The following is a 23,888-nucleotide window of genomic DNA, read 5'->3' as shown; positions in this document are numbered from 1 at the left end:
GGAGCCGCCGTCGTTCCCGATCCACTCTGAGCCACCGTTTTTTTTTTGGTTTTAGGTAAAAGACCTCGGTTTAAAAAAAAACCTAGATGCGTTTTTTTATTTTATCGGTTCAGTTTTTCTTGGTTTAGTTGTTTAGCGGACGTTCGTTTTTATGTTCATTCGTTAGCCTGTTCGTCTCGTTTTGTTTTCCATGGTTTTCCGTGATTATTTTTTATCATGATTTCTGCCCTGATCTTCGTTTTAGTTTATCTTTTCGCTCGTTTATCCAAATCAGGTGAAACAAGCGCCTAGATCTTCGTCTGGAAGCCCTCTTTCTGTTTAACCAACTTGAACAAGATTTTGTACTGTAAATTTTGACTTTAGTCCAGATTAGTAGACGGATCTTGTTTCTTTCGTGGTTTGAGTTTTGTTACTCCGTTTCATTTGATTCTTTTTGCAAACCGGAGTTCTTCAGTTGAACTTTCTGGTTAGATCTTCTTATTTGAGTCTTTACCCGTGCATCTTTGTGTGATTGCTTATGTATGATATTGTTTGTTTGCGATAGAATTCCCGGAGTGCGAAGCATGCTACTATGAGTCTTTAGGATTTGCAGATCGCCAGCAAGGCAAGTAACACATTGACCATACACTTTTCATACCCAGCTTTTATGCATTAGTTACAATCTTCAAACACCGCATGATTAGGATGTGATTAACTTGTGGGTACTGGGAAGTAGATGATGAGGTAGAACCTATTACCTGTTTTATTACCAAACCCTTGGGAGTTACTTCTACGTTATGCTTATATTGCCATGCTATGCTCGTAGACGTGGTTTGGGTTTGAGTGTATCCATGACAGATGTGAGTTGTTAATTAATGATTCAACTTAAGGTGGCAACTTTAATACACATCTGGGTGGATTGCTTGTGGGCACCTGGAGAATCCATTGTTGTCCTAGGATATCCCGGAGTACCCGTGTGATCATCCTACTGTCCGCCACCCAGGCTCAAAGGGATCATAAGATTATTCATGCTAGAAACTTCCGTGTGCAGCCACAAGCCATTATGGGCTCTGGCATAGTTGAGTATGTTGTGTGACCTCTTTCAGTGGTAGGCTAGCAGATGTAGAGGGAAACTAGGTGTAACTGTCTACCCAGAGTAAAGAGTTAATGCTTCTGAAAGACTGTGTCTCGGTCATCCGTTTCTCAAACACCGTGTAGTGCAAGAAATCCAATGGAGGAGATCGAGTCTTGTGGGGAAAAGTGCGCAAACCTCTGCAGTGTACAAACTAATCATGGTTAGCCATGTCCCCGGTTATGGACATCTTGAGTATATGGTACTTGAATTATTTGGTTTGATCTCATCACTCTAAATTAATTTGTTGGGATGTTAATGACTACTTTAATTGGGATTGAGTTGGAGGAACCTTCTCAATGATGTTTCAACCACCATGATAGTTAAATAAAATTTATTCCTTTGTTGTAGGGGAAAACTGGCTTTTTGCAAAACATTATAACCATAGAGCCTCCACCAGCCATATATGCATGTAGTGATAGCATTTATCTGTTCATTGCTCTATTGTGTTATATTGCTAGCATATTCCATGTGCTGGCCCATTATGGGCTGCAACATATCATGTTGCAGACTTTTCAGACGAGGAGTAAGGTGCGCTAGGTCGTTGTCATGCACTCAGCTATGCCATTGGAGTTGATGGACTCACTCTATCTTCCAAGCCTTCCGTTGTTATATTATTTTAGATTGCCTTAAGCCATATTTAGTATATTAAGTTCTCTCTTGAGACATTCGATGTAATAAGTGTGTGATTGCTACTCTGTTATAAATCCATTCAAGTACTGTGTGTGTCAGCATACCGATCCAGGGATGACACTGAAGCACAGAGACTTGACCGTCTGAGGTCAGGTCGCTACAAGATGGTATCAGAGCCCACGCTGAATGTAGGACATGACCACTAAGATGAGCCATAGGTCACTCCTCTATACTCATTTCTGACTCCTCTCCATTTTCTACTCTTTAGGATGGCGGACTCAAGGAACAAGTTTACACAACCGGATGAAGGCACACCCTTTAGACGACACTTGAAAGAAATCACTAAGTACCTGAACATCAGAATACCAAGCTTCACCGGGACCTACACCGCCACATTACCAGAATAGGAGCGTTGGATGATTCGAGTTCATGTTCCAGGAAGGACATTCACGCCAGTCACTGAGCCCATAGAGTTTTCCTTTCATGCACCCACTTGGAGTCTAGGAAAGAGCATGGCAGCCCACATTGCTATGGGACGAATTGGAGAAGTCTACAAACAGGAGCTGAAGGACACTATCTACTAGATATATGGGCGGTGAGATGAGCAATGGGAGATGATCAGCACCAAGAAGGACATGTCCATTGCAGCTTTCATCCAAGAGTTAAACCAACACATCCGTCGACAGGAGAACCAGATGTGCGCAAGTATGATAGAAGAAGGCGATGACCAGGAACATGGAGCTAGAAGAGGAACTCAAGTCTACGTGCGATGGATATGAGGAGGAAATCGCAATACTAGTGGAGATGAATGACGACCTGACAAGGAAGCTTAGAGTATTCATGGGAGACCCCGCGTCAGGAGGAGAAGACGACGAACCCAAGGAAATTTGTTCTGAAGACTACATCATCGACGACGACACCGACTCCGACCCTGATGGTAGTGATGATGATTATGAAGAGGAAGCTAGAGCGGATATCATAGAGTCTTCCACCGATCAAAATTTCTAGATGACCACCATATGATTAGTAGTATTTCCCCATGTATATAGTAGTAGCTGGGCACTTTTGTCAGGATAGTTCTAGACCGATTGTATGCCCTTGCTTGAATTGATTTGGTGTGGTATGATTGTGTTTGTCTCATGTGCATATGGGTAGTGCTTTCTTACTAGACCTCATTCTATTCTAATCTCTCCCCTCTAAACCCATCAGATGCCTCCGAGACGTGATACCGGATTTGTCTTCCCACCGGAGATCACTCAGTTGATCCAGCAGTAGAATGCCTTTATGTAGATATTAGTCCAGAACCAAGGCAACAACAACAACCCTCCACCACCACCTCCAGTTGACAACTTAGCCCGTTTCTGAGGTTGCAGCCGCTGATGTTTTCTAGTAGCACCGAGCCAATGGTTGTGGATGACTGGACACAGGATTGGAAGGGAGTTGACCACCGCAGGTTGCATAGATGCTGAGAAGGTGCATTTTGCCGCACATCAATTGGATGGACCCGCAGCCGCATGGAGGGAGAATTACATGACCACTTTCCCTATAGCCAATGTCACTTGGGATCAGTTTCAGCAAGCTTTTTGCACAACCCATGTCTCAAGTGGAGCTATGAGCATGAAGAAGCGTGAGTTTCGCAACTTGCGCCAGGGAAATCGTACTGTGGCTTAGTACGTAGATGAGTTTAGTAAGCTATCTCGCTATGCCCCAGATGATGTGGCCACAGATGCCGCGAAGCAGGAGAAGTTTATGGAAGGGCTGAATGATGAGATGAGCATGCAGTTGATGGTGGCAACATTTAACAACTACCAAGATCTGGTAGACAATGCTCTTATGATTGAAGGGAAGCAGCAGTTGATAGAGAGCCGCAAAAGGAAGTATGGATAAGGGAAGTACAATTCTGGAGCTCAGTAGAAGCCCCGCTTCACCCCAAACTCGGGAGGATTTACCCATAACCATGGAGGCCATACCCACAATGGAGGAAGTTCGCGTAACCACAGTGGCCCCAAGAATGGGAACGGGAATGGAGCAGGCAGCAATCAGAACCGCTCTAATCCAGCCACACCCGCCAAGAAGGACCTAAGTCACATTACTTGTTTCAAGTGCAAGAAGATTGGACACTATGCCACTGAGTGCCTTGAAGTGAAGAATGGGAATGGCAATGGAAGCTCTGGGAAGAAGCCCAACCCTTTCAACATGGGACAAATGAACCACGTGAACGTGGAGGAGGTTGAAGAGTAGCCTGATGAAGTTGTCGGTAAGTTTTTGGTTAAGTCATTTACCGCTCTTGTTCTATTTGATACTGGTGCATCACATTCATACATTTCAAGGGGATTCATGGATAAATATAAGTTTCCACTAAAATACTTAGGACACCTATGTTAGTAAGCTCACCAGGAGCGGAGTATATGGCAAGTCAAGGATGTTTTCAGATGCCATTGACCATTGTAAGCCATGTTTTCCCCTCAGACCTGATAATTTTGGAGTCACAAGGATTGGATGTGATACTAGGAATGGATTGGCTATCGATGTATGGGGGAAACATCGATTGCGCCAGTAAGTTGATTTTTCTCACCACCCCGGAGGGAAAAAGCATCAGGTACGTATCCAGGCATGCGCCCAGGAGGACCCAAGTAAATTCTCTCTCGGCAGTTGTTCAAGAAGAAATGCTTGTAGTGAAGGATTACCCAGATGTATTTCTAGAGGAGCTACCAGGCATGCCGCCAGATCGAGACATCGAGTTTCTAATAGAACTGTTGCCAGGCACGGGACCGATATCGAAGAGACCGTACTGGATGCCCGCAAATGATCTGGAAGAGATCAAGAAGCAGATTAAGGAGGTATTGGAGAAAGGTTACATTCGACGAAGTTCATCCCCATGGGGAGCCCCAGTGCTCTTGGTTGATAAGAAGGATGGATCCTTAAGAATGGTTGTTGATTATCGAGCCCTGAATGAGGTGACCATCAAGAACAAGTACCCACTATCGATGATCAGTGATTTGTTTGACCAGCTACAAGGAGCTAAAGTGTTTTCGAAGATCGACCTGGGATCAGGATACCACCAGCTGAAGATCCGGGAAAAGGATATACCTAAGACAACTTTCACCACACGGTACGGGCTATATGAGTATACGGTTATGTCATTTGGACTGACTAACGCCCCTGGTTATTTCACGAGTATGATGAATAAGGTGTTCATGGAATTCTTGGATAAGTTTGTCGTGGTGTTCATTGATAATATCTTGGTGTACTCGAAGAATGAAGAAGAACACAAGGAGCATTTATGTTTGGTTCTTGAGAAACTCAGGGAACATCAGTTATATGCCAAGTTCAGCAAATGTAAGTTTTGGCTGAAGGAAATTGGATTTCTTGGACATGTTATATCAGGAGAAGGTATAGCAGTGGATCCTACCAAGGTTCAGTCAGTCACTGAGTGGTTGGCACCCACCTCAGTTGGAGAGATCCGCAGTTTTCTTGGACTCGCAGGATACTATCAGAGATTCATTGAGAATTTTTCCAAGATTGTGAAGCCTATGACGGCATTGTTGAAGAAGGATACCAAGTTCCATTGGACTGAAGAATGTGAAGCAAGTTTCCAGGAGTTGAAGAAACGCTTGGTTACATCCCCAATGCCAATTTTGCCGGATATATGCAAGGATTTCCAAGTGTATTGCGACGCATCTCGTTTAGGACTTGGAGGAGTACTTATGCAAGACGGAAGAGTTGTTTCATATGCCTCAAGTCAGCTTTGATCACATGAGTTGAATTACCAATGCATGATTTGGAGTTAGCAGCCGTAGTGCATGCGCTCAAGACCTGGAGACATTTTCTCATTGGAAACCATTGTGATGTGTACACGGATCATAAGAGTTTGAAGTACATTTTCACACAGAAGGAGCTGAATCTCAGGCAGAGGAGATGGTTGGAACTCATAAAGGATTATGATATGAAGTTGCACTATCATCCAGGCAAGGCCAATGTCGTAGCAGACGCTTTGAGCCGGAAGAGTTATGCCAATACGCTCGTGAGCGAAGGATTACCAAAGGAGTTGGCCGAAGATCTCGGGGAGCTTCATTTGGAGATAGTTCCTAGAGGTTTTGTTGCAGCATTAGAGGTTCAGTGAACATTATTGGGAAATATTCGAGAAGCTCAGAAGGATGACAAAGAAATTGCCGAGATAAAGGAGAAGATGAGTGAAGGAAAAGCCAAAGGTTTTCATGAGGACGAGCATGACACCTTGTGGTTTGAGGACCGTGTATATGTGCCCAATAATGCCGAGATCAGGAAGTTGATACTATAGGAAGCTCATGACTCGCCATACTCGATACACCCCGGAAACACCAAGATGTATTTAGATTTGAAGGAGCGTTTCTGGTGGACTGGAATGGAGAAGGATATTACCGAGTACGTAGCCGTATGTGATGTATATCAGAGAGTGAAGGCAGAACATTAGAAGCCAGCAGGATTACTGCAGCCTATGCCGATACCCGAATGGAAGTGGGACAAGCTTGGCATGGATTTTATCACCGGATTACCCAGGACCTGATCGGGATATGATTCTATTTGGGTAGTAGTGGATCGCTTGACCAAAGTAGCTCACTTTATCCCAGTGAAAACCACTTATACAAGCGCAAAGTTGGCCAAGATATATATGACCAGGATCGTATGTCTGCACGGAGTTCTGATGACCATCGTATGTGATAGAGGAACACAATTTACTTCAAAGTTTTGGCACCAGCTCCACCAGACTTTGGGTACCAGGCTGGAGTTCAGTACAACATTTCATCCGCAGACAGATGGACAGACTGAGAGAGTCAATCAGATTCTGGAGGACATGTTGAGAGCTTGTGCGCTAGATTATGGATCTAGTTGGGATGACAATTTGCCCTACGTGGAGTTCTCATACAACAATAGCTACCAAGCTAGTTTGAAGATGGCACCTTTCAAAGCTTTGTATGGAAGGAGGTGCAGAACACCGTTGATGTGGGATGAAGTCGGAGACCGTCAGTTGTTTGGACCGGATTTGATTAAAGAGTCAGAAGAGAAGGTTAAGCTATTCGAGACAGACTAAAGGTAGCTCAGTCTAGACAGAAGAGCTATGCAGACTCAAAATGCAAGGAGGTAGTCTATGAAATCGGAGATAGAGCATATCTACGAGTGTCACCTCTGCGAGGAGTTGAACGTTTTGGAGTTAAGGGAAAGTTAGCCCCGAGATTTGTAGGTCCATACCGTGTTTTGGAACGCATGGGAGAAGTAGCCTACAAGTTGGAGTTACCCGAAGGGCTGTCAGGAGTTCATGATGTGTTTCACATTTTCCAGTTGAAAAAGTGCCATGCAGAGATGGCCGATATTCCTCTGAGAGATACAGTGCCCCTGGAAGCAATTCAGTTGGATAGTGATTTGACCTATGAGGAGAAACTTGTCAAAATTCTCGAGTTTTCCAGTCGAGTTACTCGCAGCAAAGTTATCAAGTTTTGCAAAGTTCAGTGGAGCCACCATACCGAGGATGAAGCCACCTGGGAGCGAGAGGATGATCTATGCAAAGACCACCCACACTTATTTTCTAGCCAACCCGAATCTCGAGGACGAGATTCAACTTAAGGGGGTAGGTTTGTAACATCCCAAATTTTCAATTTGGAATGTTATACATAGGTCATCCATGCATATCATATTTTATTGCGTTTCGTGTTGCGATCCTCGAAATCCTAAGCAATTCAAGGACCCACGAGAGAGTTGGGGATTTCACGTTTTTCATATTTGATTTTTTTTTCAAATATCAAAACAAGGATCAATTGGTTTTAATTATTTTTCCTCTCCGAAAATATTTCATATTAAAATATATGGGAGGAGATAATATGACTTCTCCAAAGTGAATGAAATATTGGAAGAAAAATACTAAAATCAAATAAATAATTTTATTTGAAATTTATTGGCATTTTATTTGAATTAGAAAAAAATATGCATTTTTCCAATTGCATTTTAGGGCTAAGAAAATGTTCACTTGTTCTAAATATTCTATTTAGATAGTGGAAATTTGTTTTGGTATTTTTTGTTTTTTATTTTATTTCCTAGGATTTTTCTGGCGAAATCAGTTTAAAAAAAAGGTTTTGCTTCGGACCGACTGGGCCGAAAGCCCAGCCGGCCCACTCCGCCGCTGTCGTCGCCTTCGTCCCCAAGCCGAACTCCTTGAGGGAGTCCGAGCCGCCGCTGCCACCTCGTCGCCCCTCCCCCAAGCCGCCACCTTCCCCCCCTTTAAAATCCGACCCGGGCCCCCCGGAGCCCCAAGCCGCCTCCCGAGCGCCGCCGTCGCTGCAGCTCGCTGCTGCCCGCGCTGCCCTGCGCCGCTCCACTGCCGCCTGCGCGCCGCACGCCGCCATGCCCCACCCTGCCTCGCCTCGCCGGAGCCGCCGCCATTCCCGATCCACTCCGAGCCGCCGTTTTTTCGGTTTTAGGTAAAAAAACCCTAGTTTTTTTAAAACCCTAGATGCGTTTTTTTATTTTATCGGTTCGGTTTTTCTCGGTTTAGTTGTTTAGCAGACGTTCGTCTATACGTTCATTTTAACGAACGCTGTTCGTCAGTTAGCCACAGACAGCGAACGTTCATTCGTTAGCCTGTTCGTCTCGTTTTATTTTCTAGGGTTTTTCCACGATTATTTTTGATCGTGATTTCTGCCCTGATCTTTGTTTTAGTTTATCTTTTCGCTCGTTTATCCAAATCAGGTGAAACAAGCACCTAGATCTTCGTCTTGAAGCCCTCTTTATGTTTAACCAACTTGAACAAGATTTTGGTACTGTAAAATTTGACTTTAGTCCAGATTAGTAAACGAATCTTGTTTCTTTCGTGGTTTGAGTTTCGTTGCTTGCTCCGTTTCATTTGATTCTTTTTGAAAACCGGATTTCTTCAGTTGAACGTTCTGGTTAGATCTTCTTATTTGAGTTTTTACCCGTGCATCTTTTCTTGATTGCTTATGTATGCTATTGTTTGTTTGCGATAGAATTCTCGGAGTGCGAAGAGTGCTACTACGAGTCTTTAGGATTTGTAGATCGTCAGCAAGGCAAGTAACACTTTGATCATACTCTTTTCATACCCAATTTTTATGCATTAGTTACAATCCTCAAACACTGCATGATTAGGATGTGATTAACTTGTGGGTACTGGGAAGTAGATGATGAGGTAGAACCTATTACCTGTTTTATTACCAAACCCTTGGGAGTTACTTCTACGTTATGCTTATATTGCCATGCTATGCTCATAGACGTGGTTTGGGTTTGAGTGTATCCATGACAGATGTGAGTTGTTAATTAATGGTTCAACTTAAGGTGGCAACTTTAATACACATCTGGGTGGATTGCTTGTGGGCACCTGGAGAATCCAGTGTTGTCCTAGGATATCCCGGAGTACCCGTGTGATCATCCTACGGTCCGCCGCCCAGGCTCAAAGGGATCATAAGATTATTCATGCTAGAAACTTCCATGTGCAGCCACAAGCCATTATGGGCTCTGGCATAGTTGAGTATGTTGTGTGACCTCTTTCAGTGGTAGGCTAGCAGATGTAGAGGGAAACTAGGTGTAACTGTCTACCTAGAGTAAAGAGTTAATGATTCTAAAAGACTGTGTCTTGGTCGTCCGTTTCTCAAACACCGTGTAGTGCGAGAAATCCAATGGAGGAGATCGAGTCTTGTGGGGAAAAGTGCGCAAACCTCTAAAGTGTACAAACTAATCATGGTTAGCCGTGTCCTCGGTTATGGACATCTTGAGTATCTGGTACTTGAATTATTTGGTTTGATCTCATCACATTAAATTAATTTGTTCGGATGTTAATGACTACTTTAATTGGGATTGAGTTGGAGGAACCTTCTCAATGATGTTTTAACCACCATGATAGTTAAATAAAATTTATTCCTTTGTTGTAGGGAAAAACTGGCTTTTCACAAAACATTATAACCATAGAGCCTCCACCAGCCATATATGCATGTAGTGATAGCATTTATCTGTTCATTGCTCTACTGTGTTATATTGCTAGCATATTCCATGTGCTGACCCATTACGGGCTGCAACATATCATGTTGCAGACTTTTCAGACGAGCAGTAAGGTGCGCTAGGTCGTTCTCATGCACTCATCTATGCCGTTGGAGTTGATGGACTCACTTTATCTTCCAAGCCTTCCGCTGTTATCTTATTTTAGATGGCCTGAAGCCATATTTATTGTATTAAGTTCTCTCTTGAGACATTCAATGTAATAAGTGTGTGATTGCTACTATGTTATAAATCCATTCAAGTACTGTGTGTGTCAGCATTACCGATGCAGGGATGACACTGAAGCACATAGACTTGACCATCTGAGGTCGGGTCTCTACAAGTCTGCGACTTCCATGGTGGGGTTGAGCTTCCTGTCCTCGGATGGCGTGACCTGCTCTGGATCTAAGGCCAGAGCGGCTACAGGTGCAATTTCCTGGGTATGGCCCGATGATAGATCTAAGTCATGTTCATCGAGGCGTCGGGGAGCGATTATCGTGGTATCGAATCTATCGAAGATGAAGTCTCCGCGGATGTCCGCGACGTAGTTCAAGCTCCTGAATCTAACCTAACGGCCAGGGGTGTAGCTATCAATCTGCTCCAGATGGCCAAGCGAGTTGGCCTGCAGTGCGAAGCCGCCGAACACGAAGATCTGTTCGGGGAGGAAGACCTCCCCTTGGACAACGTCGTTGTGGATGATTGAAGGAGCCATCAAACCTTTTGAGGACAGCACAGTGGAACTCTCAATGAAAGCACCAATGTCGGTGTCAAAACCGGTGGATCTCGGGTAGGGGGTCCCGAACTGTGCGTCTAAGGTCGATGGTAACATGAGACAGGGGACACGATGTTTATCCAGGTTCGGGCCCTCTCTATGGAGGTAATACCCGACTTCCTGCTTGATTGATCTTGATGAATATGAGTATTACAAGAGTTGATCTACCACGAGATCGTAATGGCTGAACCCTAGAGGTCTAGCTTGTATTGCTATGGTAATGATTATCCCTCCGTACTAAGTTCTTCGGTTTTTATAGACACCGGGAGGATCTAGTATTACACAAGGCCGGTTACAAAGAAAGGAATCTACATATTTGGTCGCCAAGCTTGCCTTCCACGCTAAGGAGAGTCCCATCCGGACACAGGTGTAGTCTTCGCTCTTCGTGTTCTTCACAGCCCATCAGTCCGGCCCATGGCTAATAGGCCGGACGCCCGAGGACCCCTTAGTCCAGGACTCCCTCACCCCCTAGCCCAGTTGTTTTGGAGCTGTCTTAGGGATTGGTTGGATGTGTCGTGGGATCCTTCTAACTTTGTTGGTCTAAGGGCGCTAATGTCCCCCCTGTCTGGGAAGTTCAGGAGGTTGTTTTGGTTTGGCTTCTCTGCCATGTGTTGGACCCTGTGGACGACCAAAAATAAGTTTACAATCGAACAAGTGTTCCCTAATAAGGCGGATGTGTGTTTTCAAACTTTCAATCTTTTTGCAGTAGTGGAAATATCTGATTAAAGAGGGCAATAAGGCGGCCGTGGAGCTCCTCATCTCCCATGTGCGTACTTCGATGATAACCATCTTGGGTGGAGATCGAGCTAGGTTGTAGTAGTTGGTGCTCCTCGTCGACTTCTAGTTGTGCCTCTTTTGGGGTTCTTGTAAGCTAGCCAGCGTGCCATGTTGCCGGTTGTGGCCGATTAAAACTTCTTTGTTGATGTCATGTCTGATGTGCTACCGATCTATCTGTGCTACTTGGTTGCCTGGTGTCTCTATTAATTTAAAGTCAGGTTGCGGCCTTTTCTCTAAAACGTAGGTCGGCGGGGGCACTGATGAGAGGCGTTCTAGAGAGAGCAAGCCACCGGCGTGGGGAGTTGGCAGTGTGGTGTGGTCTCACAGGAGAATCCGTATGGCGCGGTCCATAGGAAGACACGGGGAGACACCACGATGTCGCGTGAGCAACCTCTCCCGTGCCGCCCCTCATAGCCATTGCAGGAGGTAGCAATGTGAGGGTGGGCGGCGGGCTAACCCTAGGGCGCGGCGGGGTCGGGACTTAGGGTAGTGCATGTGTTGCTTGAGGTAGAGAGAGGGGTGGGTGGGCTGCTCCTCGGGTTTGTGAAAAAAAATTGTCATAGGTGAAAATAAATCGATGAGGGAAGCGAGAAAAATCGATGGGGGAGAGGAGGGGGAGTCAATCAGTGGCCAGAGAGCTAGATGTACCATCTCCAACTCCCCTTTAATAGTAGAGATTTCAGGATTTGTTTCCTTAAAAAATTGAATGTTCATTATGCTCTATAATTTTCATACTATTCCATAACAAATTAAGTGGGTACATAATGATTTACATGTTGTTTTTCTTAAAATTTGTTATTTGTTTCCTAAAAATATGCAATTTGTTTCCTAAAGTAAATTGCATTAATGGGAGAGATCAGTTGATTTGGGTAAGTTAGGAAACTTAGATCCATGATCTTTTGCAAGTTAAGAAGGTGTCGGTTCGTGATACGTATCCAACGTATCTATAATTTTTTATTGTTCCATGCTATTATATTATCTGTTTTGGATGTTTAATGGGCTTTAATATACCTTTTGATATTTTTTTGGGACTAACCTACTAACCAAAGGCCCAATGCAAATTGTTGTTTTTTTTCCTATTTCAGTGTTTCGCAGAAAAGGAATATCAAACGGAATGAAACCTTCGGGGGAGTTATTTTTAGAACAAAACGTGATCCAGCAGACTTGGAGTGGACGTCAAGAAAGAAGCGAGGAGGCCACGAGGCAGGAGGGCGCGCCCAGGGGGCCATGCACGCCCCCACCCTCGTGGCCCCCTCGTAGCTCCACCGACGTACTTCTTCCTCCTATATATACCCATATACCCCGAAAACATCCAGGAGCACCATGAAAACCTATTTCCACCATTGCAACCTTCTGTACCCATGAGATCCCATCTTGGGGCCTTTTCCGGTGCTCCGCCGGAGGCGGAATCGATCACGGAGGGTTTCTATATCAACACCATAGCCTCTCTGATGATGTGTGAGTAGTTTACCACAGACCTTCGGATCCATAGTTATTAGCTAGATGGTTCTTCTCTCTCTTTGGATCTCAATACAAAGTTCTCCTCGATTCTCTTGGAGATCTATTTGATGTAATTCTTTTTGCGGTGTGTTTTTCGAGATCCGATGAATTGTGGGTTTATGATCAAGATTATCTACGAACAATATTTGATTCTTCACTGAATTGTTTTATGCATGATTTAATATCTTTGTAAGTCTCTTTGAATTACCAGTTTGGTTTGGCCTACTAGATTGATCTTTCTTGCAATGGGAGAAGTTCTTAGCTTTGGGTTCAATCTTACGGTGTCCTTTCCCAGTGACAGCAGGGGCAGCAAGGCACGTATTGTATTCCATCGAGGATAAAAATATGGGGTTTATATCATATTGCTTGAGTTTATCCCTCTACATCTTGTCATCCTGCCTAATGTGTTACTCTGTTCTTATGAATTTAGTACTCTAGATGCATGCTAGATAGCGGTCGATGTGTGGAGTAATAGTAGTAGGTGTAGAATCGTTTCGGTCTACTTGTCACGGACGTGATGCCTATATACATGATCATGCCTAGATATTCTCATAACTATGCACTTTTCTATCAATTGCTCTACAGTAGTTTGTTCACCCACCATAGAATTTGCTATCTTGAGAGAAGCCACTAGTGAAACCTATGGCCCCCGGGTCTATCTTCCATCATATTATTTTTCCTATCAACTTGCTATTTCTATTTTGCAATCTTTATTTTCCAATCTGTACAACAAAAATACCAAAAATATTTATCTTATTATCTCTATCAGATCTCACTTTCGTAAGTGACCATGAAGGGTTTGACAACCCCTTTATCGTGTTGGTTGTGAGGTTCTTGTTGGTTTGTGCAGGTACAAGGGACTTGCGCGTAGTCTCCTACTAGATTGATACCTTGGTTCTCAAAAACTGAGGGAAATACTTACGCTACTTTACTGCATCACCCTTTCCTCTTCAAAGGAAAACCAACACATGCTCAAGAGGTAGCAAGAAGGATTTTTGGTGCCGTTGCCGGGGAGGTTGCACCAAGTCAAGTCAAGATTCGATCTCCTAGCAACTAGCCATTTCTGGCGCCGTTGCCATTGAGATCTACATACAAGTCAAGACATACCAAGTACCCATCACAAACTCTTATCCCTCGCATTACATTATTTGTCATTTGCCTCTCGTTTTCCTCTCCACCACTTCACCCTTGCCGTTTTATTTGCTTTCTTTTCCGTTCGCCTCTTTTTCGTTCGCTCTTCTTCTTGCTTTTTGTGTGCCCGTTCTTTGTGCATGTTGCTGCCGTCATGTCTGAAATTGGGGAGGTTATAGTTGATAAGGATAGTGGTAATAACATGGAAAATGTTGATGCTTTTGATTATCCTCATGAAGAACCTACTATTTTGCACACTAAAAAGTTTCGGATCGGTAGTGGTAATATTATTGGAAAGGAGTTATTCAGGATTTCTTTACTTGTGTCGGTGCTTTACCAACTATGGGAGGGTCTATTCTTCATAGAACTAGTAGTTTTGCGGATGCTATATCTTTGCTCATAGTTGAACTTGAAAGACAATTTATTCATATGCACCCTTGCATCCAAGGGATTTTTCTAGAATTTTCCAATATTATTCTTCTGTTAAGCGAGCAGCTACCATCTTTTTAGCTCATGAGTTCAGATCTATAATAAAAGAAGCCAATGGAATTTTTGCGCATTATAGGGTGGATGCCGGCCGTCCTCCCATAGAAGCAATCCTTTTTTATCAAGAAGACATAATGCGCTTACGATCTTTAGATCATGTTGCTTTTAATGAAAACCTTAGAAAAAAGGTTCCTACCAACATTCTAGTTGATAGGATTTCTGAACTAAACAATAATTTTGCTATCCAGAACAATGGTTAGGTTTTTCTCTTGAACAAAAGCTCATGAATTTTTGCCAAAAGAATGCTTATAATGATGAATTGGTTGTGCAATATGAGGGGGCAAAGGAGGAATCAATACCTCCCGAGCTTGATCTTGGGGACTTTTGTCCCATTAAATTTAGCCCTTTTGATTACTTTTGCTTGCCACAAAGAAAACTGGCTGCTGAACGTAGGGAGTATGAGATGAGTTTTTGTGATTTGCCTTATCATTATCATGGCAATACCCAGATCTATTCTTGTTTTTATACCTAGCTAGGGGCGTTAAACGATAGCGCTTGTTGGGAGGCAACCCAATTTTATTCTTGTTTCTTGTTTTTTGTTCCTATTTAGTAATGAATAATTCATCTAGCTTATGTTTAGATGTGGTTTTATGTTTTAAATTAGTGTTTATGCCAAGTAGAACCTTTGGAAAGACTTGGGGGGAGTCTTTGCGATCTTGCTGTAAAAAACAGAAACTTTAGCGCTCACGAGATTTGCTGCCATTTTTTTACTGGAGAGTGCTATTAGGTTGATTCTTTTTGCAGATGATTAATAGACAAATTCCTCAAGTCCAAAAATTTATTTAGGAATTTTTGGGGTTACTGAAGTATTCGAAACCTACAGTTTACTACAGACTGTTCTGTTTTTGACAGATTCTGTTTTTCGTGTGTTGTTTGCTTATTTTGATGGATCTATGGCTAGTATCGGGGGGTATGAACCATAGAGAAGTTGGAATACAGTAGGTTTAATACCAATATAAATAAAGAATGAGTTCATTACAGTACCTTGAAGTGGTGGTTTCTTTTCTTATACTAACGAAGCTCATGAGATTTTCTGTTGAGTTTTGTGTTGTGAAGTTTTCAAGTTTTGGGTAAAGATTTGATGGATTTTGGAATAAGGAGTGGCAAGAGCCTAAGCTTGGGGATACCCAAGGAACCCCGAGGTAAAATTCAAGGACAACCAAAAGCCTAATCTTGGGGATGCCCCGGAAGGCATCCCCTCTTTCGTCTTCGTCCATCGGTAACTTTACTTGATGCTATATTTTTATTCACCACATGATATGTGTTTTGCTTGGAGCGTCTTGTATGATTTGAGTCTTTGCTTTTTAGTTTACCAAAATCATCCTTGCTATACACACCTTTTGGAGAGACACACATGAATCAGAATTTATTAGAATACTCTATGTGCTTCACTTATATCTTTTGAGCTAGATAATTTTGCTCTAGTGCTTCACTTATATCTTTTAGAGCACGGTGGTGGTTTTATTTTATAGAAATTACTGATCTCTCATGCTTCACTTATATTATTTTGATACTATTTTAGAACAGCATGGTAATTTGCTTTGGCTATAAAATTAGTCCTAATATGATAGGAATCCAAGATGAGTATAATAAAAACTTTCATAAAAAGTGCATTGAATACTATGAGAAGTTTGATACTTGATGATTGTTTTGAGATATGAAGATGGTGATATTAGAGTCATGCTAGTTGAGTAGTTGTGAATTTGGGAAATACTTGTTCTAAAGTTTGTGATTCCGATAGCATGCACGTATGGTGAACCGTTATGTGATAAAGTCGGAGCATGATTTATTTATTGATTGTCTTCCTTATGAGTGGCGGTCGGGGACGAGCGATGGTCTTTTCCTACCAATATATCCCCCTAGGAGCATGCACGTAGTACTTTGTTTCGATAACTAATAGATTTTTGCAATAAGTATGTGAGTTCTTTATGACTAATGTTGAGTCCATGGATTATACGCACTCTCACCCTTCCACCATTGCTAGCCTCTCTAGTACCGCGCAACTTTCGCCGGTACCATACACCCACCATGTACCTTCCTCAAAACAGCCACCATACCTACCTATTATGGCATTTCCATAGCCATTCTGAGATATATTGCCATGCAACTTACCACCGTTCCGTTTGTTATGACACGTTACATCATTATCATATTGCTTTGCATGATCATGTAGTTGACATCGTTCTTGTGGCAAAGCCACCTTTATAATTCTTTCATATATGTCACTCTTGATTCATTGCATATCCCGGTACACCGCCGGAGGCATTCACATAGAGTCATATTTTGTTCTAGTATCGAGTTGTAATGTTTGAGTTGTAAGTAAATAAAAGTGTGATGATCATAATTATTAGATCATTGTCCCAAGTGGGGAAAGAATGATGGAGATTATAATTGCCCCACAAGTCGGGATGAGACTCCGGACAAAAAAAAGAGAGAAAAGAAAAAAAAGCCATAAAAAAGAGAAGGCCCAAATAAAAAATGAGAGAAAAAGAGAGAAGGGACAATGTTACTATCCTTCTACCACACTTGTGCTTCAAAGTAGCACCATGATCTTCATGATAGAGAGTCTCCTATGTTGTCACTTTCATATACTAGTGGGGATTTTACATTATAGAACTTGTCTTGTATATTCCAATGGTGGGCTTCCTCAAAATACCCTAGGTCTTCGTGAGTAAGCGAGTTGGATGCACACTCACTTAGTTTCTTTTGTTGAGCTTTCATACACTTATAGCTCTAGTCCATCCATTGCATGGCAATCCCTACTCACTCACTTTTGATATCTATCGATGGGCATCTCTATAGCCCGTCGATACGCCTAGTCAATGTGAGACTATCTTCTCCTTTTTGTCTTCTCCACAACCACCATTCTATTCCACCTATAGTGCTATGTCCATGGCTCATGCTCATGTATTGCGTGAAGATTGAAAAAGTTTGAGAACATCAAAAGTATGAAACAATTGCTTGGCTTGTCATCGGGGTTGTGCATGATTAAATACTTTGTGTGATGAAGATAGAGCATAGCGAGACTATATGATTTTGTAGGAATAACTTTCTTTGGCCATGTTATTTTGAGAAACATGATTGCTTTGTTAGTATGCTTGAAGTATTATTATTTTTATGTCAATATTAAATTTTTGTCTTGAATCTTTGAGATCTGAACATTCATGCCATAATAAAGAAAATTACATTGAGAATTATGCTAGGTAGCATTCCACATCAAAAATTACGTTTTTATCATTTACCTACGCGAGGACGAGCAGGAATTAAGCTTGGGGATGCTTGATACGTCTCCAATGTATCTATATTTTTTTGTTCCATTCTATTATATTATCTGTTTTGGATGTTTAATGGGATTTAATATACCTTTTTATATTATTTTTGGGACTAACCTACCAACCAAAGGCCCAGTAAAAAATGTTGTTTTTTTTTGCCTATTTTAGTGTTTCGCGGAAAAAGAATATTAAACGGAATTTAAACGGAATGAAACCTTCAGGAGAGTTATTTTTGGAACAAACATGATCCAGAAGACTTGGAGTGGACGTCAAGAAAGAAGCGAGGAGGCCACGAGACAGGAGGGCGCGCCTAGGGGGGCCAGGCGCGCCCCCACCCTCGTGGGCCCCTTGCAGCTCCACCGACGTACTTCTTCATCCTATATATACCCCGAAAATATCCAGGATCACCACGAAACCCTATTTTCACTGCCGCAACCTTCTATACCCATGAGATCCCATCTTGGGGCCTTTTCCGGCGCTCCGTCGGAGGGGGAATCGATCACGGAGGGCTTCTACATCAACACCATAGCCTCTCCGATGATTTGTGAGTAGTTTACCACAGACCTTCGGGTCCATAGTTATTAGCTAGATGACTTCTTCTCTCTCTTTGGATCTCAATACAAAGTTCTCCTCGATTCTCTTGGAGATTTATTTGATATAATTCTTTTTGTGGTGTGTTTGTCGAGATCCAATGAATTGTGGGTTTATGATCAAGATTATTTATGAACAATATTTGATTCTTCTCTGAATTCTTTTATGCATGATTTAATATCTTTGCAAGTCTCTTCGAATTATCAGTTTGGTTTGGCCTACTAGATTGATCTTTCTTGCAATGGGAGAAGTGCTTAGCTTTGGGTTCAATCTTGCGGTGTCCTTTCCCAGTGATAGCAGGGGCAGCAAGACACGTATTGTATTGTTGCTATTGAGGATAAAAAGATGGGGTTTATATCATATTGGTTGAGTTTATCCCTCTACATCATGTCATCTTGCCTATTGCGTTACTCTGTTCTTATGAACTTAATACTCTAGATGCATGCTGGATAGCGGTCGATGTGTGGAGTAATAGTAATAGATGCAGAATCATTTCGCTTTACTTGTCGCGGACGTGATGCCTATATACATGATCATGCCTAGATATTCTCATAACTATGCGCTTTTCTATCAATTGCTCGACAGTAATTTGTTCACCCACCGTAGAATTTGCTATCATGAAAGAAGCCACTAGTGAAACCTGTGGCCCCCGGGTCTATCTTCCATCATATTATTTTCCTATCAACTTGCTATTTCTATTTTGCAATCTTTATTTTCCAATCTATACAATAAAAATACCAAAAATATTTATCTTATTATCTCTATGAGATCTCACTTTCGTAAGTGACCGTGAAGGGATTGACAACCCCTTTATCGCGTTGGTTGGGAGGTTCTTGTTTGTTTGTGCAGGTATGAGGGACTTGTGCGTAGTCTCCTACTGGATTGATAACTCAAAAACTGAGGGAAATATTTACGCTACTTTGTTGCATCACCCTTTCCTCTTCAAGGGAAAACCAACACATGCTCAAGAGGTAGCAGTTCGCAAGGAAAGAGTAAAGAGAAAAATAAACCAGTAGATATGAAAACCAACATGGTGCAAGTGGTGGGAGGTGATGCAAAAATAAACCAATGGAAGGGCTCGGTTTTTAGGTGGTTCTTCAAGTTTTGTTGGGGTTTATGTCCTTCTCAGGAAGACGAGACGGCGGTGGTTTGTTGAAGATGGAATAAGGTTCTCCCCGCCTAGCCCCCGTCCCGGTGTTGCGTCTATCATTGTCGGAGGGCATGTGGAGGTTGGATCCTTTCGATCTAAGCTTCTCTTCAACGGCGGCGGCTGCTGTTCTGGTGTGTTGGTCATATGGGGCCTTAACACGATGACCTCCTGACTGTCGACTACAATAAGGTGTGCCAATTAGCTCCGACGAGGGAGGGGTGATGACGGCAGCACATTTCCGGCTTGCTTCAGTGCTTGTAGTTGTCGCTAGGTGGTCTACAAATTTGGATGCAATCTATCTATTATATACATAATAATACAGAAGGCAAACAAGTCATTAGGTTCGTCCACATATGTTAATATTATTTACACCGTTCGATCAAAATAATAATGGCTGAGATTTAAAGGTTTTTACGTAACATATTAATGTGTACGTACCAACATATCGGACTATCACGTTGTCATATATACAGCCCATTCAATGTAATTAAACTAGGCAAGGAAGTGTCAACGCATAAAAAAACGACTAGGCAAGGAAGCGTTATCACGTAAAAAAGGTAGGAAGAGTTAGGTTCACGTACGGGCCACTTCAAAAAAAAGTTCAAGTACGGGCATCAATATGGTAAAAAAATCCTGACACGTTGCATACAAAAAGAGATGTACGCTCTAGAAGCTCATTCTGATTTCACGTCCTACAGCTCTACCGAAACTTCAAAGCCATATGCCTCTCGAGCAGTCCATGTTTTAGGGTTTTTGATGGTCTGCCCTAGGGCCGAGCTATTCCTCCTGTGCAACTGCAGCTCACCTCCTATAGATCCATCGAAACCCCAAAACTATGCCTCTCGAGTAGCCCAGTTCTAGGGTTTCTGATGGTCTACTCTAGGGCCGCACTATTCATCCTGTCCTGTGTGGCTGCAGCCCACATCCTACAGCGCCACCAAAACCTCGAAGCCATGCATTATGTGTCCACTCTCCACAAGATCTTCTCCTCAATCGGTTAGGTGTTGAAGATTCCGCCTCCCGAGGAACCAGTCGTGTCTCATCATCCTGTTCCTGTCCATAGGAAACACTTGACAAGAATCATGTCGCAAAGTAGGAAGAATGCTATCGTGCTATCTTGGAGTTGTGTCATACGCAGGTCGATCAAGGCATGTAGGACTGTCTGCAAGAGGATAGATCAGCATGGTCTACAAGCATAGTAAGATGACCACCAAGGATGTGACTTACAAGTGGCATAAAGAGAAACAATTCGACTCCAGATGCAGGTATTACTTGGCGTAATAGCAGAATTGTTTGAAACATGGCCCTATCCTCTTTCTAGATTTAATCAACTCCTCGCCCTACTCTGTCTAACAGTTAGTTAGAATTTGGACATACTTGCCAAGTGTTTGACAAAATGTATAAAGACATATGTATCCAATGGTATTTTCTCAGATCATTGTGCATCTTAGATTTACAGTTTGAAAAAGGATAAGTTTATGTATACAAGCTAACTGCTATCCTTAGGACTAATGCGTAAAGGTCCTGAATTCAGGATATAACAGATTACATATTATACAATGTGTTAGTAACAGCAGCTACTATTGTTTGCAGAATTGTTATGATATACAAGATGCTATATGCAACTCTTATCGTTAAAAAATGAGCATAATAGATTATTTTAGTAGTCATTAAGTAACAATAGCTATTGTATTGTGTGCAGATTTTTCCTAGAAGATGATATGTGTGTGAATCCTTATAAATTCAAGTTATTTCCATTAATTCTGAAATTTGAATGGTTAGTAAGAGTTGATCTCAGTAATCAGTTCATCCATTCGAGTTAAGATATTTTCCATAGGTCATCAATGTACAATTTGCATATTTGATCCCTGCATGCATTTTCTAATTACATTCATTTTTTTTGAAATAATTCTAATTACATTCGTGGTTACTATGGAAGGACTATTATACATTTATCCGGGTGGTCAGAGACAATCGTACTGTTGCATGTTGTTTTCAGTTCTGCACCTGAAGGCTATATTCTACTCCGTACTAGATATGTTCCAATCAGTCTATGTTTCTATGACAATAAGTATAATTTTTGAGTGTCTAATATAAGTGAAAGGCAACGCTACAATTCTAAATGCTCTTATAAGTGAAGGGGAGCCTTGGCGCAGTGGTAAAGCTGCTGCCTTGTGACCATGAGGTCATGGGTTCAAGTCCTGGAAACAGCCTCTTACAGAAATGTAGGGAAAGGCTGCGTACTATAGACCCAAAGTGGTCGGACCCTTCCCTGGACCCTGCGCAAGCGGGAGCTACATGCACCAGGTTGCCCTTTTAATTTTTTCCTGTACAACATGCTATATGCTATTTCTTATCGCTGCAAAATGAGTCTAATAGATTATTTTGTAGTCCTAAAGTAACAGTAGCTATTTTGTTGTCCGCGGAGTATTTTTGTAGAAGATGACATATGCGACAAGTGATTCCCGTAAATTCTGAAATTTGAAAGGTTAGTAAGAGTTGTTCTAAATCATCAGTTCATCCATTCGGGTTCAGATATTTTCCATAGGTCATCAATGTACAATTTGCATATTTAATCCCTGCATGCATTTTCTAATTACATTCATGGTTACTATGGAAGGTCTAGTAAATTCAGACATGCACTTTAGTGAGTTTAATGTTCTTGGTAACAGCTCTTCTGTCTAGCCTTTTCAGTTGAGGAGAACAATGAAAAAAGCTCCAGTGTTATATGCATCACCTACAACACATGCGAAAACTCTATTGCATATATATTCACACATATGGACCAAATTCAGTTAATAAATGCAAGCCTTTTTCTTTTGTCTTAAAAACACATATCATTAATATAACTTGCTAATACTATATGGTAACAACAAATAGAAAGAATACACCTTTTTATCAAACTACAGGGAGGAAGCATACCTGTGACGAATTAACCGGTGTGCAACAAGTAGTAATGTTGCAAAGTTGTAGCACATTACATAGGTGGAAACTGACAGAAGTAGCAAGCCCACAACACGCCTCCACCCGTGGTCTCTCTACAAGACAATGAAATATTGAACACTTTTTGCTATACAAAACTTCATATAATTAATATGGATGTGTTGAAGAGACAGTAACCAAAGTTCAGCAGAATGTTAACTAAAAAAAAGTATAAGCTCAATTCCCTAAAGCAACGCAAGGCACATCAATGGCAAGATAAATAATTCTACAATTTATATCCTAAAAATAGTCAGAATGTACGAGCTTATTGTCTGAATTATAATAAAACAGAAGAACTAAGTAACTCAACCTCATCTCTGAATAAAATTAACAGATCAACTAAGCAAACAAGCTTTTATAAAGTACATATATACTGTGCGCAAAAAAATAAGAATGCAAAGGATGTTGGGAGAGTAGAAAGGCAGTCATACCCATCCCTACTACTCTGCCATAGACGACGAGGAACACTATGAAGAACATGGCTGTCGAACCCGACGGCACAACTCTCGGCCCAGTGGCACAAACAGGAGAGCAACGCCACTCAGCAAAACGGATTTATCATATTCTCCAGTGGCCTCCCATGCGACCGCTTTGCCTCATGACCTCGCTGCTAGGGGCGCAGAATCTGAAGCTGGAACGCGTGCCCCAGCCTCGGTCCGATCTGGCCTCAAGAGCATCTCCTTCCCAGCTTTAGTGATGCACGGGCAGGCCAGTGGATGGATTTGGTGCAGCCACTCGCTTTCACATGGACGAAAAAATTTCTCATAGCCATAGAAAATCTCCATAAAAAAACCAAAATCCGCGCCATTCCTGGAGCCTAGAAGACCAAGCATCTGGGAAGGGAGCAGAAGGAATGGGAAGAGGAGAGATTACCTGGAGGAGAGGAACCGCTCAGGTTCAAAGGGGCCCAACTCCACGGCCATCCAATTGACGGCGGCGGCGAGCAGCAGGCACATGTGGTCGAGCTGGAGGACCTGCCGTCGCCGAGAGCATGCAACCACCGCACTCCGCCGCAAATCCCCCTTCTCACCCCGTCCTCCTCCCTTGGCAGGATCTAGCAACTAATGTGGATGGATGAATCCATGGATCAGGCAAGGAACGGTGAAAAAGGAACGGGAGGAGAACGAGAATTTGGGTTTTTTTTATGGCTGGGAAGGGTAGCACGCTGAGTCGTTGACCCATGGTCAGCTGGCTGTAACTTACATAGTACTATAATAGATCACTCCGTTCCTAAATATAAAGTCTTTATAGAGATTTTACTATGAACCATATACGGATGTATATAAATGCATTATAGAGATAGATTCGCTCATTTTTCTTCGTATGTAATCTATAATGAAATCTCTACAAAGACTTATATTTAGGAACAAAGTACTTATGAAGTGAAAGCTAATATTTATTAGATTT

At 42.2% G+C, this 23,888-nt stretch overlaps 1 long non-coding RNA gene across 3 annotated transcripts; it reads right to left on the bottom strand.

The window, feature by feature from the left end:
- Positions 1-20,087: 20,087 nt before the first annotated feature.
- On the bottom strand, positions 20,088-23,669 carry LOC123040315 (uncharacterized). 3 transcript variants are annotated; one of them, XR_006418124.1, is made up of 3 exons: positions 23,355-23,669; positions 22,913-23,219; positions 20,088-22,537 (listed from the first exon to the last, which is right to left on the bottom strand). It is a non-coding gene; the product is annotated as an uncharacterized lncRNA (long non-coding RNA). The 3 variants fall into 3 exon arrangements; XR_006418116.1 differs by having other exon boundaries at positions 22,913-23,669; XR_006418122.1 differs by lacking the exon at positions 22,913-23,219.
- Between the last annotated feature and the right edge of the window lie 219 nt (positions 23,670-23,888).

This window comes from Triticum aestivum, chromosome 1A (genome assembly GCF_018294505.1).
Source record: "Triticum aestivum cultivar Chinese Spring chromosome 1A, IWGSC CS RefSeq v2.1, whole genome shotgun sequence".
In the NCBI taxonomy this organism is placed as follows: Eukaryota; Viridiplantae; Streptophyta; class Magnoliopsida; order Poales; family Poaceae; genus Triticum; species Triticum aestivum.
Note: the sequence above shows the minus strand (reverse complement) of the source record. Positions and strands in the feature narration are given on the sequence as shown.